Here is a 19,740-nt window from a genome sequence, read left to right as displayed (position 1 = left end):
AGGTTCTTCACTAATTATTTTTCCTACTTCAATAGAAATTTTCGTCCATAAAGCGTCAAGTATGGTGTCAAGATCTTTAACTGGGGTATACAACAAATATAATGGAGATAGCAAAGGTATATCCAGAGCAGACACACTATGATTCTGAATATTGGAGTTCTCTGGGATCTCAAGAAATAGTCCCTCTGTACACTTAATATTATAATTCCATTTGCAAAGTAAATATCTTTCTTTTAAATTTTCAGGGTGGTGTCACAGAGCAAAAAGTAGTGTTGCTTAATTGAAGGTCTATGGGTTATGTTTAAGGGCCAGAAGATGGGAAATATCTGTGGGTTATTATAAATACCTAGTACCTGTGTGCTATGTTTACTCCAAGGAAGAAGCTGAACAAAGACAAGAAAGTTTAATGAAGGAAGAACAGTGCCCATAGCTACCAGGAATTGATGAGGTTGACCACCTATATTAATAGATAATTCACCTTGACTTTTTAAGGCATGATACTGGGTGCTTTTTTCATTCCCTGGAGTACTCCCTTTGATCTGAGTTGAGATATGTCTTTTGTCTTGGTGTGTATTTTGTAAGATTGAAAACTATTTTGCTTAAACTATCTCTTCTATTTAAAATATCTACAAGTAACTGAGCATGGTAGCTCATGCCTGTAATCCCAGCACTTTAGGAGACTCAGGTAGGAGGATCACTTGAGGTCAGGAGTTTGAGGCCAGCCTGGGCAACATAGTAAGATCCTGTCTCTACGATTTTTTTTAATTAGCCAGGCATGTTGGCACATGCCTGTAGACACAGCTACTCAGAAGGCTGAGGAAGGAAGATCCCTTGAGGCCAGGAGTTCAAGGCTGCAGTGAGCCATGATTGTGCCACTGCACTACAGACTGGGTGACAAAGCAAAACCCTGTCTGTAAAAATACATATATACAGAAAGAATTATATCATATATATCTCTATCTATCTACCTACACAGATATTGTTACAGATAGATAAATCTGTATATAGAGATATGTATATCTTGTGTGTCTGTGTGTGTACATATATATATAGAGAGAGAGGTAGAATTATGTCATATGTATCTACCTACCTATCTACCTATATAGATATTGCTATAGATAGATCTGTATATAGAGATATCTGTATCTTGTATATACATACATATATGTGTATATATGTGTGTGTATATATAAAGAGAGAGAGAGAGAGAGATCTATATATAGCCATAAGTGTCTTTGTCAATGGTGATCTGTTGGGAAATGTGCCACCAGCTCTTCAATCTACAGAGTCAGAAGTTTATTTTGACTTCTGTGTCATAGTGTTCAAGAACAATTGCAAAATGTTCTACAAACTGTTAAAAACACTTGTAATTCAGGTAAAAGGGTTACTTTCCATTCATATTTCATCTTTTCTCTAGTTACATGATGGAATTATGGCCTGATTTATTTTTATTGGAAATGTTCCAATTATGGCTTTTAGAAAATGTTCTCCTGCTTTTGGACCTTTAAAAAAAACTTTGGGTTTATTGTAGAAAAGAAATATCTCTAGGTTAGTTCAATCACCTATAGCCATCCAAGATTCCACATCTGACCTTCTGATCAGTATGTATATAAGTTGATACAGGTCAGGCAACTCTGGGTCATATGGATAAAAAAACATTTAAGTTCTTATACAAGTAATTTATGGTTTCCTTTGAGTTTAGGGAAAATTTTTGAATTTATATACAGCTTTTAATGTAGCATGGGTAAGGCTTAAATTCTACAGCTGCCTATAAACTTAACTCCTGGGAAAGATGGATCTTTAGAGGCCACTGGTATTCTTGAGTCTTGGAAGAGGCGTTGGGAAAAGGTAAAGGGTCTGGACAAGAAGGGAAAGGAGTCAGTGGAGGTATAGATGGAGAGAAATTAGAAGGACAAGGGGAAGAAGAGCGTCAGACACAAGGAATCAAATGAAGAATAAGAAGTCTGAAGATTTACTGGAGAAATAAATCTACAAGTGCTGCTTGCTTTACGATGCGGTTACATCCTGATAAACCCATCCTGAGTTTAAAATATTGTAAATCCGGAAAGCACTTAATACACCTAACCTACCACATTTAGGTCTAGCCTACCTTAAATGTGCTCAGAACAATTATATTAGCCCACAGTTGGGTAATATCATCTAACACTAAGTTTACTTTATAATAAAGTACTAGATATCTCATGTAAGAGTATTGTGCTACATATTGCTAGCACAGGAAAATATCAAAATTCAAAATTTAAAGTTTATTTTCTACTGAATGCTTAATCACTTTCATACCATCATAACATCAGAAAATTTTAAGTTGAAACCATCGTAAGTTGGAGGCTGTCTGTAGTTTGTACTGCCTAAGTTTGTCAAATTGCCCATTGGATTTGGCCAAAGAACCTTTTAGTGAAGAAATCTTTGAATCAGAATTTTATGTGGTGGTCTCTATATACCAATTAAAAAAATGCCGCTCATGTTCTCTTTGTTTTCTAAGGTGTTTCTCAAATAAATAATGTTATTCCAGTTAAATATTCCCCAGCATGGACACTGAAAGCCCAGATTATAACTTGGGAAAAGTTATGCCATTCAGGGAGACACACATAAGAAGTAAAATTTTAATGAGAATATATATGAGGCAGGAATGTCTGCTGGAGGATGACAGGATTTAGGCTTAGATGGTCTCATAAGATTTGGCAATAGCTGGTCAAAAAGTGATGCTTGTCCATTTCCTGTCTCAGGCACCAAATCTAATAGTTGGCCATTTTTAAATTCAGACTAGACAATCTTCATTCCACATCAGAAAGAAAACCAGAAATATTGTTCTTTCTGTGTCAAAGCTAAAACATCAGGACCGAAAATCTAGATGGAAAAAGAGCTTTGTCTAATATTATTGGTGACCCAGAGCAAAGTTTGTCCAAAATGATGCCTGTCCAGTGAGAACAACACTCACCTGTTTGTGTGGCTGACTTATGTAACAGGGTTATAAGGCATGGTTGTGTTCTAATCTGTGATTCTCTCTTTGACTAACAACAATTTTAGATAGCACAAAACAGAAGCACAAAAGGGAGGAGAACAGGATGAATATGAATGGCCTGATTCTAACAAGAATGCCAAAAACTGGGAAGCAATAACAAAACCTGGGTGCCAAACAGAATAAATAGCTGTGGAGCTCAACAAAAAGGCAGCAGAGTTCAGACCAGGTGCTGGTTTACTATGTCAGCACAGCCTCCACTCATTGTGATCAACAAGATTCAGGGCACTCCATGGATAATTTTACACCAAAGTGTGGGCCCCATAGTGATGAACAGTTCAGGTTATATCTTGGTGGATCCTCCAGGAAAACTGCAAAAATACAGGAAGACCACCCAAGTGGGAACAAACAGAGGCTATATGTTTTAGAGCTTTCTATAGTAATGGAGTCACCATGATTTCAATTTGACAGAGATTCAAAGGCAGGCAAAAGAGTGAAAAAGCTTTGTAGTAAAAAAAATGTGGAGGGAGGATTCAGGTATACTCTATAGAGGTTGTTGGGATGGAGAAGCTACAGGTGGACTAATTAGAAGTAGGATATCTTATATGATTGCTTTCAGGAACATGCTTGTCTTTCTCTGGTTGAATGAATAAGAAACCGAGAAGTTGGTAGTCATTAGCCAAGTTTTGAGTATTCTGGTATGATTGCTACAGAAGTTGTGGTTTTGATTCATCAGCTGGTTGCTACAGAGGATTTGGATTAGAGTTCTGTTGTCATATATGATCTGGTTTATAACCTAATTTTGTATCTTTGCTTTACTTACCTTTTTTTTTAGGATAGCAGGGGAAATGAGAGCAGGAAGTTGTAATAAAGAATGATAATCGTTCTACTGCAATAGACTCAGGAGATCATTCAGTGTATGTGCCTGTCTTCTATTAGAATGGGTAGCTATTAACTACAAAGAGGAAAAGTGATGAGAGCAATAATTCTAAAGTTAAATAATAAAAACTACAGATTTACTAATGGTTTATCCCTTATTTTGATCTTTCGACCTTCTTTCTGTCATATACCAATAATCTTTGGAACACAGATATACCTTAGAGTGGGAAATATATAAGAGCCCTACTCTTTACCCTTCTAACTCTATTCTTGTTCAGGGGGCTTTGCACCCAACTCATATATTCCACTCAAGTGTGTACACACAAGGACTTGGGCTCATTTACATTCTGATTCCAGCTTTATATCTGTAAATTCCATTTTATTTGGATCTGTTATCTCATGCTTCCACACACTGGGGTCATTATCTTGAAGCATCTAGAATTATTTTGCAAAATGATCTCACGTATGTCTCCAAGAGCCTAAGCAGGTTTTGTTCCCAGGTCAGTCCCCTCAAGGGAGGGTAGGGGTGCAGGTGTGAAGGGTAGCCAGAAGGGTATTTGCATTTGGTAAAAACAGGGATTGTAGGTGCAGGTTAGGATGTCCTCACATGTGCACATAAAGCTTTTTCAGCATGTTAGTGTGAATATGTCTTGCTCTTGTCTCTTACATACTGTTTTAGTCCATCTTTACACCTCTATAAAGAACTACCTGAGACTGGGTAATTTATAAAGAAAAAAAGGTTTAATCATAGTGGAATGTAAAGGGGAAGCAAGGCATGCCTCCATGGTGGCAGGAGAGAGAGAGAGCAAGGAGAGAACTACCAAACACTTGTAAACCATCAGATCTTCTGAGAACTCACTCACTATCATGAGACCAACATGGGAAAAACCACCTCCATGATCCAATCACCTCCCACCAGGTCTCTTCCTTGACACATGGGGATTACAATTCGAGATGAGATTTAGGTGGGGACACAGAGCCAAAACATACTGGTCCACCCCTGGAACATTTTTACTCCAAATCTCATATCCTTCTCACATTTCAAAACAGAACCATGCCTTCCCAACAGTCCCCCAAAGTCTTAACTCATTCCAGCATTAACTCTAAAGTCCAAGTCCAAAGTCTTATCTGAGACAAGGCAAGTCCTTTCCATCTATGAGCCTGTAAAATCAAAAGTAAGTTAGGTATAATGGGGGTACAGGTATTGGATAAATGCTGCCACTCCAAATTGGAGAAATTGGTCAAAATAAAGGGCCCACAGGCCCCATGCAAGTCCAAAACCTGGCAGGGCATACATTAAATCTTAAAGCTCCAAAATAATCTCCTTTGACCCCATGTCTCACATCCAGGGCACGCTGATGCAAAAGGTGGGCTCCCATGGTTTGGACAGCTCTGCCTATGTAGGTCTGCAACATACAGCCCCTGTGGCTGCTTTCACAGGCTAGCATTGCATGCCTAGGCTTTTCCAGGCACATGGAACAAGCTGTCAGTGGATCTACCATTCTGGGGTCTGCAGGACAGTGGCCCTCTTCTCACAGCTCCACTAGGCAGTGCCCCAGAGGAGACTCTGTATCTCCAATCCCACATTTTCCCTCTGCATTGCCCTAGTATAGGTTCTTTATGAGGGCTCCACCCCTGCAGAAAACTTCTGCCTAGACATTCAGGCATTTCCATATACCCTCTGAAATCTAGGTGGAGACTCCCAAAGCCTAATTCTTGTCTTCTGCATACCCACAGACCCAACACCATGTGGAAGCCACCAAGGCTTGGGGCTTGCAACCTCTGAAGCAATGGCCCAAGCTGTACAATGTCTCCTCTTAGCCACAGTTGGAGCTGGAGTGGCTGGGATACAGGGCACCATGTTCCAAAGCTGCACAGAACAGCAGGACCCTGTGCCTGGCCCACGAAACCATTTTTCCCTCCTAGACCTCTGGGCCTGTGATGCAAGGGGCTGCCATGATGATCTCTGGAATGCCCTAGAGACATTCTCCCCATTGTCTTGGCTATTAACATTTGGCTCCTTGTTACTTATGCAAATTTCTGCAGCCGGCTTGAATTTCTCCCCAGAAAATGGGGTTTTCTTTTCTACCACATGGTCAGGCTGCAAATTTTCCAAACTTTTACATTCTGCTTCCCTTTTAAACATGAGTTCCAATTTCAGATCATCTCTCTGTGAATGCATATGACTATATGCTTTTAGAAACAGCCAGGTCAAACCTTGAATGCTTTGCTGCTTAGAAATTTTCTTCACCAGACACCCTAAATCATTTGAACTCTCAAGTTCAAAGTTCCACAGATCTCTATGGCAAGGGCAAAATGCTGCCCTTTAGTCTCTTTGCTAAAGTATGACCTTTACTACAAGAGTGACCTTTACTACAGTTCCCAATAAGTTCCTCATCTCCATCTGAGGCCACTTCAGCCTGGACTTATTGTCCATATCACGAACAGAATTTTGGTCAAAACCATTCAACAAGTCTTTAGGAAGTTCAAAACTTTCCTACATCTTCCTATCTTCTTCTGAACTCTTCAAAGTATTCCAACCTCTGCCCATTACCCAGGTCCCTAGTTGCGTCTACATTTTTAGGTTATCTTTATAGTAGTACCCCACTATCCCAGTACCAATTTTCTGTATTAATCAGTGTTCATACTGCTATAAAGAACTACCTGAGACTGGGCAATTTATAAAGAAAAAAGGTTTAATTGACTCACAGTTCTGCATGACTGCGGAAGCCTCAGGAAACTTAAAATCATGGTAAATGGCAAAGAGCAAGCAAGGCACATCTTCCACGGCAGCAGGAGAGAGAGTGAGGGAGGAATCACCATTTTTAAACCATCAGATCTTGTGAGAACTCACTCATTATAATGAGAACAGCATGAGGGAAACTTCCCCCATAATCAAATCACCTCCCACCACGCCCTTTCCTGGACACATGGGGATTACAACTCAAAATGAGATTTGGAAAGGGACACAAAGCCAAACTTTATCGCGTACATTCAAACAACTGAGTAGTTCAGTTTGGAAATCCACAGGCCTCCTTTTTTCTGTTCTATATGGCCTTGTTATTTGTGGTGTGTTCCAAGAATCATCAGTATCACCTGGGAGCTTGTTAGAAATGCAGAATATTAGTCCCCATTCCAGACATATTTAATCAATTATTTTACCAAGACCACCACCAAAGTGACTCATATGCTCCTTAAAATATAAGAAACACTTCTATAATATGTTAGCTTTCTTCTTTCTTATATTCACTTAAGACTTATCCACCCAGGGAGGGCAGGTTCCATGCCAGCTTACTCATTTGTCTTAAATGCTTAGGGCAGTCTGACTCACAGTATGCATTTTGTAATTTAAATGAATTAATTGATGAATTATTGAAGGAGACAGAGAGTGAATGAGTTCCACGTTTTTATAAAGTTGATACACTAATCTTCAAATTTGTTCTGTTAAGAAATGTATAAATTACCCACCTAAATATCAAAATGCAACCATAGCATCATAACTAGACTAAGGGGCTAGACTTGACTACTCCAAGACCCTCCGAATAGTTTTCTGTACAGGATTTGGTAAATTGAGGCCATGTCCAGTTTTTTCCTATACTACTCATAATAAAACATGCCTATGAACACCTGCCAGTATTCATAACTGCTTTATGCTTTAAGAACTTCAGTAGGATACTGATATATAAGCAAAATTCACCTGGACATGGTGATAGTGTCTAAGCACTTTTCCCTATAATATCTCCAGTTTTATATAGTTCTCCTGTACTAAATTGGCAATGTAATTTTTTTTATATAATAAATAGTGTTTCTGTCCTTGAGCCTCAGGCAGTATTTCAGACAATAACATGATTTGTTTCTTCACACTGGTGTTACTTTATAATCAGATTGCTATAAAGCTAATTAAATGCTCCTCAACTATCTAGTTAGAACTTAGAAGGGGATGCTAATGTCTTCAAGTCCTAAAGTTACATTTAAAAAATCAGGCATATTCAGTCACACATTTGAATTTTTTTTTAAGTAGTGCCCATAACAAAATACTGGTTTGGAAAAATAAGGTAACAAACCTAAAGAATTTCTCGGTTTTAGCATATTTCATTAATTCATTAATTCATTCAGTGAATATTAACCAAAAGGCTTCTCTTTATAAAACTCAGCTCTAATCAATGTGAAAAATCGAAAGCAAAATACAATAATTCCTACCTTTCAGTGGGTCTCCAACATTTTCCTATACAATTCTTCCAGGATGATGGTAACTTTATTTTTTCATATGTTTAGGAATTCCTAAAAATGGTTAAATATATGATGTGGTTTAATATTTTAATGCCTTTACTCCACCATTCCCTAATAATTCATGCATTTATTCATTGAACAAATATTTTTTGGAATACAGCAAATACCAATACGTTGGCCACACAGTGGTGAATGAGAACAACAATATTGCTAACCTCTTGGAACTTATAGTCTAGTGGAGAGAGACAGAAAATAAATAACTAAACTGTATATGAGATCACTGCAGAGAGTGATAAATTCTATTAAAAAAGAAATAAGGACAATATAAATAAAAATAATTGGGGGATATGGGCTCTTTTCGGCAGGGGAGCTAAGCTTTATCAGATGAAGTGATTTAATTAGAGATATAAGTCGTAACAAGGAGCCAGGCATGTGTTCATCCAGGAGAAAGATGATCCAAGCAGAGAAAGCAGCAAATATAAAGATATTAAAGTGAAAACAAGCATAGTACAAAAATGTTCAAAACTGCATTCCCAAGTGAACTAGTTTCACAATGAAATATACTACAGTCTTTAAATGACAGACTCTGCAGAAATTACTTAAGATTTCTAAAACATAAATGGTCCTTCAATTTATATTATGAAGCTCTTATGATTTATTACCAAACTAGACAAATGAAGTACAAAAAAGACAGAATTATAATCATTATAGAAGAAGATAAAGAAAATTTCTCTGCATTCCAACTATCACATTTACCAACATATTTGCATCTGTATTTGTACACTCACTTTCTCTACCCCAATGTAAATTACTCCACTTACATGCTAATTAGATCTAAAATTTCTTGCTCATTCAATGATTTAGTTCCAGCAACCCTATCTCTCTCTCAATTTCCGACTTTCTCCTGAATTATTCCCAGCCACATACAAAAATGATGTTTTCTTCCATCTTTTAAAAAATGTAAAACCTCTTGATTGCACTCTTATATTTAATTCCTGTCCTATTTTTCTGTTTCCCCTTATGCAAAACTCAGGAAATGTTTTTGCGCTCACCATCTCTAATTCCTCCTCTTCTATTCTTTCTTGAACCCATTCTAATCAGACTTGACATTCATATCACTTCATGAAAATACCTCTTGTCAAGATTGTGAATAGTCCCCCTGACCCCACTGTCAAGTCCAATGGCCAATTCTGTGTTCTCATCTTACCTGAGTAGTGGACAGCATGGTGTGAGAGCTCACTCCCTTGCTCTTGGAGCATATATTTTACTTGCCCCCCAGAAGAGTGCTCACCCCTGATCACTTCTAAATGTAGCCTATTTCACCAATTTTTAACTTTTAAATAATTTAAATTTTTTTTCTTTTTTCACTACCCTTACTCCTGAGGTTAATTCAAGTTTTATGGCTTTATATATTATCCACATACCAACGACTCGCTACATGTATCTTCAGCCCACTGAATTTTATACTGACATAGGATCAATTCAACTGCATTTGACTCTCATAGGTGTCTCTAACTCAGCATGCTCAGATGGATATCTTGCTTCTCCCCAGTTCAAACCTATTCCTCTTTAGGCCTCCCCATTTCAGTAAAAATGGCAACTGCATTCTTAAAATTTAAAATGTATTTCTCAAAAGATACTTACTAGCTAATTAGCAGTCATATATAGGCTGAAAATGCCATGAGGCTTTGTATTTGTTTGATTTTTATAACTTACTGAATCTCAGTATACTTATTGAACTTTTGAAACCATAAGAATTGTTACCAAACTAGATGAAAAAAAAGTATAAGGACTATTAGTTCTTACAGTTTTGTTGATTATTTGGGGTTTTTTAGGTTGACAATCATTTTCTTCCCATAATTCACATGCTAGTTTTAGTCTTTCTTTCCAATATTAAAACTCATTTCTTTTAAATTTCAAATTATTAAAATAAAACTTTCAGCAATGTTAAACGATAGCACTCCTGTCAACCTTCTAGCTTTTAAAGACAATACTTCCGATGTACTTTAAAATATAATGCTGACTATTAATTGAAGACAAATGCTGTTTATTATATTCAAGAAATATTCTATTCTTAGTTTTCTAAGAATTTTATTAGACACAGCTTAATTTTATTAATGGGCATTGTTTCAATGATGATCATGTTCTTTTAATTTTATTAATGGGTTGAATTTTATAACTGGATTAAGTCTTTCTTGGTCACTGTACAGTTTTCTTGTACCAACATGCCTAAATTGATTCAATTTAGGATTTTTTATGCGTGTAAGTTGATTGATAAGTGAATCTTTTATTTATTTATTTATTTAGAGATGGGGTCTTGCTCTCTTGCCCAGGCTGGAGTGCAGTGGCATGATCACAGCTCACTTCATCCTTAAATTCCTGGGCTCAAGGGATCCTCCTGCCTCAGCCTCCCAAGTAGTTGGGACTACAGGCATGCAGCAGCTAAGTTTTAAGAATTATTTTATTTATAGAGATGGCGGGGGGTCTCACCGTCTTGCCCAGGCTGCTCTTGAACTCCTGGCGTCAAGCAATCCTCCTGTCTCGGCCTCCGAAAACGCTGAGATTACAGATGTGAGCAACCATGTGCCCAGCCTATGCACCTTTTGAGCTGTCTTTGTTTTGAGTAGGGTTATATTAGCTTTACAGATTGAATTGAATTAAGCCTTTTTAAATATGTACAGTGGTGGTGTAAATCTCACCTATAAAATCACATGGGCTGCAGCCTTTGAGGGGAGCTATTTATTGCTAACTTTTTCAATCTCCTATTGTTCTGTTTCTTTTATCTACTTCTTGTTGAGACAATTTGGTTTACTTTATATTATTCCTAAATTTCTTCATTTTATCAAAACTATTAAACTTATTGATATCAGCTTTAAAAGACATCTTCCTACAAGTATTTCAATGTATCTCCTACATGTGGCTCTATCTTCCCCCCACTTTAATATATTTTTGTTTTCTCACTGTTTCCCCAAGCAAACATCCTGTGAGGTTGAGTATTTTTATTAACTTTTTAATTATTTATCAATGTATGTTTTTGATTTCCTTAATCATTAACTTCTGGTTTTAGGTTTTGCCCACTTTTTCTTTTCCTTTTCAATGTTTCAAAATTTTAGGTATTCTTTTTCTGCCACTTGCACTTGAATGTTTGATTTTCTCCTGTTTTATAATAAAACGATTCCAGACTATTGGTTTATCACTGAGTAGAGCTTAATGTGTTGTTATTCTTTTTTTAATAGTGTACAATTACAGTTTTGATGTCATTTTATTATGAGTTAATCTGGATAGTAATTTTATTTCTAAATGGTTGTTTTTTATTGTTGTGATTTTTTTCATTTGTGATTTCCAAAGGTAGATCACACAATTATGTCATTGTAATTGTGAACACACAGACACACACAAACACACATCCCATAGACTTGATCATTAACCTGGGAGTAATTAAGAAGACCACAAGAGAGTTTAACTATGGGCAGAACCAATCATATTTTTACTATAGAAAGCCTTTCTAATTTCCACGTGAAGAAGGAAGTTCAGAAGGGCAGAGAGACTTGTTAGGAATATGTAGAGTAATCCAGGCAAGAGATCATGGTATCCTGAAATAAAGGACTGTGGATATAGAGAAATATGGATACATTTATGAGATATATATCCTGTCAGTAGTATTGGTTAATGAAGGATAGAGAGTAAAAAAAGATGACACTGGGGATCCTGGCTTGAGCAACAGTTGATGCCATCCACTGAGATAAGGAAGAGGGAGGAGGAGCAAAGGTGGAGGGAGGAAAGAGTTGAGACAGGTAGTTTCCAATGCTTATAAATCTCTAAATTGAGATGATAATAAAGAAAAAGAAATCTGGCTATTTTATTGCGTTTTTTTAAAGGAGAAGAAAGAGATAAAAGGTCTAGGTAAGAGATGAAGATTTGGCGGTCATGATTGTACGTCTGATAATAGAACTCGTTGAGTAAGTGAGATTATGTGGAAATAATCTCTAGGCTGAAAGAATAGCCTACAATTGAACCTTAAATTCTGAGAAAAATCTTTATTTCTTCTTTCTCATTTTTAAAAAAGTAAACTCTAAAACTATTAATATATGTAATCTTATACATAATTCTGTTTACTGTATTTCAAAATGGAGTCATTTTATGCATACCTCTCTTAATCTCAACTTTCTTCCTCTAATTCACATCTTGTAATAATCCTTTAAAATAAGTTGGTCTGGCTCCATTTCATTCCTTTCATATTCCATAGGGGAATTATATTCCATAGGGGAGAGAACAATAAATTATTGAACTATTTTCTTAGTTAAGCATTTTCTTTGTGTTCTATTTTGTGCCAAGACAAATAAGACTGCAATAAACATCTTTGAAAATTAGTCCTTATATATTAGTAGTTGGGCATGGTTTGTTAGCAATATCACATGGTGAAAACTTGACTCTAGCCTTTTTTTTTTTTTTTTCCAGCTCTACATTAGCTTAAAAGATAGCAGCTTTTTCCCTGGTGTGATGAGAGTGCTAGCAGCCAAGCTTTATAATTTTGTTTCTAGGATGTGGCAAGTGGGTAACATGACCCCTTTATTCTGCATTCACAATGGGGAAGAGCGTGGTAGATTAGGCCATATTCTGGCTTGACTGAAAAGGCTGAGTTCAAATATTCAGGTTGACCAGGATTAATTGTCTTATGCACTCAGTTGTCACCAGTTTCCAGAGACTTTTCAGGAAACCACCTTCTTTTCTAGGAGGCTGGTCTACAAGAGATCAGTCTTGGGCAGAATAATCCCTAACTCTTAATATCTTTGGCTAGTTTTCTTTTAATTTCTACTCTTCTGCTCCCCTCTCTCTCTCTCTTTCTCGCTCTCTCTCTCTGTCTCTGTCTTCCCTTCTCCATAAATCATTTCAAAAACTCATACATAATTGGTAGTTGAAGTGATTCAACCACTTCGGGAAACAGTTTGTCAGTTTCTTTAAAAGCTAAACATATGCTTACTACCCAGCCTGGGAATTTCATCCTAGGCATCTACCCAAGAAAAATAAAAACGTATGCCCACAAAAAGATATTTACATGAAAGTTCAAAGTACATTAATCATGGTAGCCTGAAACTGGAATCAGTTCAAATGCCCATAAGGTAGTGAATGAATGAATGAATGAATATATATAAAATATATATATAATGTATCATATATAATATATAATATATATGATATATTATATATGATACATATTATATATAATATATAAGACCATTAATATGTTTCTACTAGATAGTGCCAGTCTAATTCAAGAATTCCATTTCCTTCTATCTATATATAATGCATGAAATAGGAAACTGCTCAGCAAAAGAAAGAAACTATGATACACAACACAGATGAACCTCAAAAATATTATACTCTATTTAAAAATATTATACTCCATTTAAAAAGTCAGACATTAGCCACTATAAACTATATTGTTTCTGTTACATAAAATTGTAGAAAAAGCAACATAATAGAAATTGACAGCAGATCATTGGTTGTCTGACACCCAGGGATGATAGCAGGGATTGACTGCAAAGGGCCCAGACAAAAACACTTGAGAATTTTATCAGTTTCCTGTTGCTGCCGTAACAAATTACCACAAACTCAGTGGCTTACAACAAACAAACACAGCAATGTTCTTCCAGTTCTAAAGACCAGAAGTCCAAAATGAGTCTTAAAGGGTTAAAATGATGCAGAGCCACGCTCCATTGGAGGCTTAAGGGAGAATGTTTTCTTGTCTTTTCCAGAGTTTAGAGCTGAGTTCCTTGCATCCCTTGGCTCATGGCCCCTTCCACCATCTTCAAAGCTAGTGGCATAAAATTTCTCTCTCTGACTCTGCTTCCATTGTTTCTGTCACATGGTCTTTATCTGTTCCATCAAATCTCCTTATGTCTCCCTTGCCAAATTTAAAACAAACAAGAACCAATAAGGAAGAAGCCAATGTCAGAAAGACCGACAAGAAGAAATATACAATGCTTGCAGTAACACACCAATTAGTTCATAAAAGCTCTTGGATCTGCCAGTCATATTCCATATGACCCCTGACACTCACTTTCCATTACATTCTGTAAATATATTGACCCAAGGCTCCCTTGAAAGAGAAATACATAAAGAGATTTGATAGACAGAAGGGCTAAAGATGTAAAAGATTTGATAGACAGAAGAGATAAAGTTGTATCTACAGAGGAGATAAACACGTAACTGCATTTGTTATAGTCAGCTGCTATCACAAACCAACCTATAAATTTAGTGGCTAATGCAGTACATGTTTTTGGTTTTTCTTTTTCTTATCTAGAAGACTATTAGTATGTTTCTACTAGATAGTGCCAGTCTAATTCAAGAACTCAATTTCCTTCTGTCTTGAAAAAACACACCGCATAACTATTAGCATCGCCTGGCTCAAAACTGGAAAATTCACTTCTGTTCTCATTCCATTGGTAAGAACTAGACACATGCCCATACTTAGTTTGCAAGAGGTGCTCAGAATTGAAGTCCTTGGATGGAAAGCTGCTCCCCAGGACATTTCAACACTGTGGAGTACAATAGTGCCAGTGCCACATTTAAAGCAAATGAGAACCAGGAAGGAAGAAGCCAAAGTCAGAGAGACCTACAAGAAGAAATATACAATTTTTGCAGTAACACACCAATTAGTCCATAAAAGCTCTTGGATCTGTCAGTCATATTACATATGACCCCTGACATTCACTCTCAATTGCCTTTTATAAATATATTGCTCCAAGACTGACTTAGAGCAAGAAAGTTTTACAAAGACCTGACAATCCAATATCTCATCTTAATTTCATGCAGTTCATATTCTTCATCATATGATGGTCCACAGTCCATTACTGAAGGATCAGGTATTCCTATTCTGTGAACAAGGAGATCAAAAAATATACTCCCAGTCTATCTTTAATTTCTTCTTCTAGTTCTAAGGTTTTTCTTGTACCACTTATGATTTTCCAGTGCCAAATGCATCATGAAGTCATAGCAGAATCTATGTTATCTAAATTTTACTATCAGGGTTCTGATTTTTTCTATCCAAAGGGTACGCAAAAGCCTGCCCATTCTTCCATATGGAGATGAATCAAGATTTCTAACATGTAATGAAGGAGTGACCAGACTCAAAGCTTTTGCCCATCTGACTTTATTCTAATTCTTGAGGAGAAACATGAATCTTCTACAAACTGAATTTATTAGCACAAAAGACAACAGTAGAATAACAAAAATAAAGGTTTTTGTAATTGTTTCATACCTAAATGGAAGTTACATAAATAGAATGTCATTGTGTACAATTACTCTAGATTTGTGCCCAATTGGGAAGCACAAATCTAAGCTCTCATCTGTTCATACTTTTTCAAGTATGCAGGCACCACAAAAAATGTCCGAGCAGAAAGTGAATTGAGCACTTCTCTGGGATCATATGGATTTCTTCAATCTGAGATGAAGTATAACTTCTAGAAAACATGCATAAGGGAGAAGCCAATTTTTAACCTACATTTTAGGCATCAGAGGCAGCTTCAAAATTAATTCAGATACATAGCAGGCAAAGTTTTGACTAAATATATCATCACATAAAATGAGTTAAACATACTCTTTGCCTTCAAATATATAGTTTAGCTGTGAGGGGTAGATACTCCAAATATATATATACATACACACACATGTATATATACATGTACTCACATATATACATATGTGTGTATATACTTTCAAACTAAAAATGTATACATGCTCATTCATAACACATCTTTATGAAAACTGTGAATGGACATTTTGAATATTTATGATTTGAAGATTACCAAAATACATGTTCATTTATGTTAACATACTCTGAAATGTCAAAATGTAAACCAATAAATAACTTACAGTTTGATTAGGTCACCCTCCATTACTCCCTTTTTTGTTACTGTTTTTTGGTTTTTGTTTTGTTTTGTTTCTGTTTGTTTGCTTTTTTTTTTCTTTCATTAATCCCTTTATTCTGTAGTATAGACAGGTCAGAGTACAAGAAGCATCATTCTTACCATATTCTTTGTGATTGGTGCTCCTCAGAGTTGTATAGTCCATCAGTGTCAAGCTCAAGGCCAGCATTGAGCACCATGGTAAGATGGACTGAGAAAGGAAAACTTCCTCTCTGCTACACTCATGATAGCTCATTTATTTATATGGTAACTATGACGTGTTCATTGGGTATTTAGTTAAAACATTTGTGCTCAAACATGTTTTGGCCATAGGCGAGATATTACAAAACTTACTTCAACTCTCTGAAGTTTTAACCCAGTTTTTACACAGGAATAATGATACCTTCCATACACACTGTTATGAGGCTTGGATTAGACTAACGTCGTCAAGCTAAATAACCATGCTCAAGTGCTCAGAATTGATAGAGTCTACTATAGAATTGAGGGTGTATTCTCATGAGAAGAATAGAAACATATGGGATGTCTCAAACAAAAAGGGATGTCTTAAGGTCATTTTTATTTACAGACTAGCCCTGAGGAATGCAATCTCTCATGAATATATTAAGTTTGCAAATCAGAAAGTGAGTGGGAATCTATCCATTCTGATTAGTGTCTCTACCCCCACAGACAGGAGATTTCAAATATCTCAAATGTCAGTGTTCCAGCACTGAGCAAGCTGCTCTCAACTTCTATTCTGTCTGCCTTACTATTAATTAAGGCCTACAAAAAACCTGTCTCATGTCTTGCTATCCATGCACACATCTTTTGCCTTCCCAGATCGAAAGTGGCTTTCAATCTTTGATCACATCTTTCTTACCTTTGCATGCTTCCAATTTTCAGCACACATCCTGTGAGCATAGTAAGTGCTCAATAAATGTTAGTTGAATTGAGGAGTGCTAAGAAGCAAAGTAAGTAACATGTTGGTGAACGAAATATGTATTATAAGGCATTCTATACTTTGAAGGACTTGGAAGTAAAACAAAGAATCTAGGGACTTTTAGTAATTGAGTTGGGGCTGTAGCTACGAGAGGGTTGCATACACAGAATCAAATCACATAGGCGAGTGTTGGCAGCAGCCTGGCGGGAAAGAACAGTTTGTGCTCTCCAGATACACACCAAATAAGTTTGGAGAAATATAGTAATTGTGACTAATATGAAATTGACAAGAGAATGGGGAACCAGCTTGCCATCTGATTACTACTTAGTCAATATTCAAGCTTATAAGAAAGTGAACAGATGTTAGCCAAAGCAGATGTGAAAATACACATAATAAAGACTAAAGGGATTTTGCCACCTGCTTATAAAAGTCTGTATTTTGGATGAAAAAACATTCAAATTAATTCAACAAAATGAGGTACATTTGGCTCATGTATTCCATTTTTGCTCATTTATTTCATTTCCAACAAAGTTTATCAAAAGTTTGAGATTAGGCAGTTGACAAAAATCTCTCATCAATTGTGCAGCTCAGCAATCCAAAACCATTCCTCTTTTCCTTGGCAGGGTCCAGCAAAGGACCTGAGTGGGGATTTCTTTCTTATAACAAGGAGTGTTACCAAAACAGGTAGGATCAAAGAGTTGAAAATATCAAGAACCTGAAGTTCAGAAGTCAGAAGGCTACAAAATCATGTGAGGCCCAAGCATCAATATTTGTTTTTAAGGATTCAGGTAATTCTAATATATAGCTAATGTTTGAGAAATACTCGGTTAGAGATAAGACAGACCTTCCCAAAAGCTAATAATGGTACTTGACAACCAAATTCTCAGCCATTCTCTGGAACCTAACTTGAGGGGGAAGAAAGTAGCAGCAAATACTTCATGATATCAGCTCCAGTCAAACACATTTGATTTCACAACTCTGGGCAAGAAAGGACAAGAAGAAGGAGTTGTATAACATGGTGATACAGTTAATAACAATGTACTGTATTCTTGAAAATTGCTAAGATTAGATATTAAGTGTTCTCAACACACACAAAAATTATGTCTGTGCAGTAATGCATATGTTAATTAGCTCAATTTAGCCATTCCAGAATGTATACATATTGCAAAACATGTTGTATACTATATCTATGCGATTTTTATTTATCAATTAAATACACAAGTAAAAAAGGAAAAAAAGGAGAAAAAGGAGGAGGAAGAGGAGGAGGAAGAAAGGAAAAGGGAATGAGAAGTAGGAGGAAGAGAAAGAGCAGGAAGAGAAATAGGAAGAGGAAGAGGAAATATATTAATAACAGCGGCAAACACAAACTGTGCCAGGCACTGTGCTAAGTGCTTTGAACTCAAAGCTCAGAATAACCCTGTGTGGTACATGGCTACACTCTCCGGAAGGAGCTACATTTTCCAATTTTCTCCTTTGCTACATTTGAAATAGATGTTGGTATCCCTGCAAACTGAGCAAATTTTATAACCTGTTTCTTGCCTGTAGGATGTTGGGGCTCCTGGGTCATTTTAAGTTTCCATTGGCCTGAGACACTCAAGTCCTGGCTCATGGTTTCTTTGACAACACAACAGTCTCAAAAGTTGAGTAGACTTCTTACCTGTTTGATGGTAGTCAACTCATAAGCCAAAAGTCATAGCCATTGATTGTTTTTTTCTAGAGATCATTCTTGATCTGCTCCATTTCTTCACTCTTTCAACCCCTTATTGCTAGACTTAGTGGTGAATAACTTGGGCTCATCTGGCTTCCTGGGTAGACCTGTACTTCCAGCCTTTTTTTCCTAAGAGGCTTTGTCCAATTGATATAATGTGTGGGTCATCACTTAACCCACTCAGAGTTTTGAACAGTGAATGGGACAGCTGTACTCTTGCTTTGATCACTACTATAAGTATTAACTTTAATCCACTTGGTACCTTGAAGAATTTCTAGATCTTATATTTTTATTTGTTGTAAAGAAGAGTGCCTTTCCACTCTACATATTGCCAAATTTGTGGATATTTTCTAATCCCTTTCATTCATGTTTGCAAATCAGGGTGTTCTCTTCTAAGGTCATCTCTTTGACTAACACATTGTGAAATGTAGCCAACATAACCAAACACTGCTAATATTTATATTTCCAATGTCTTTCCCTGGGACCATATGTTCATTAGTTACCTGATCTGCTTTCCATGTTACCAAAGCTTTTATCAAATAACTTTCACTGAAAAGTAATGGAATATCATCCCTCTAAATTCTGATAATAGGCTTGCTGTCTACATCCAGTTTTTTAAGGCAATGCCATATATTTACGTTGTTACGGCAGCATCTTACTTTGAGTTACCAATTAATCACCTTAAATACTCAGTGCTGTAAAGTAGTATGGTTTATTTCTTGCTCACATTTTATGTCCATTGCAGGTCAGTCAGGGCCTCTGCTCCATGTGGTCTTTACTCCTGATGATAGAGGAGTCACTATCTGGATTCTTGTAAGTTGCTGTGGTGAAGTAAAAATGCAGCTTTTCCTTTCTGTTTCACAACAGAAATCTGATTCTCCATCTGAAAGTGAATGGTGTTCCTATCTTTTATAACCCCTTGGCTAATATTAGTCACACAGTCCCACCTACAGGAGGGCTAGACAACACAATCCTACCATTAGCCGAACAGTACTATTGAGGACCAATCTTGTCTCCACACTATTGCTAGAGTGACCCAAGTAAATTATGTCAGATTGTGCCATTCAAAGCACCTCCAATTGCTTCCCACACCACTCAGCAA

The 19,740-nt window shown here is 36.6% G+C and overlaps 1 long non-coding RNA gene across 2 annotated transcripts in view; it reads right to left on the bottom strand.

Annotated features, from left to right (window-relative positions):
• Window positions 1-19,740, bottom strand: part of LOC126937581 (uncharacterized) — a 283,668-nt gene that overhangs the window by 104,862 nt on the left and 159,066 nt on the right. The window contains exons 2-3 of one of the 2 annotated variants that reach the window (XR_007719781.1): window positions 19,366-19,459; window positions 8,057-8,137 (exon numbers count right to left, since the gene is read on the bottom strand). This is a non-coding gene — a long non-coding RNA (uncharacterized LOC126937581). The remainder of the gene's footprint in view (window positions 1-8,056; window positions 8,138-19,365; window positions 19,460-19,740) is intronic. The other variant, XR_007719780.1, reaches the window with a different exon arrangement.

The sequence above is a fragment of the Macaca thibetana genome, chromosome 15, assembly GCF_024542745.1.
Source record: "Macaca thibetana thibetana isolate TM-01 chromosome 15, ASM2454274v1, whole genome shotgun sequence".
Lineage (NCBI taxonomy): Eukaryota > Metazoa > Chordata > Mammalia > Primates > Cercopithecidae > Macaca > Macaca thibetana.
Note: the sequence above shows the minus strand (reverse complement) of the source record. Positions and strands in the feature narration are given on the sequence as shown.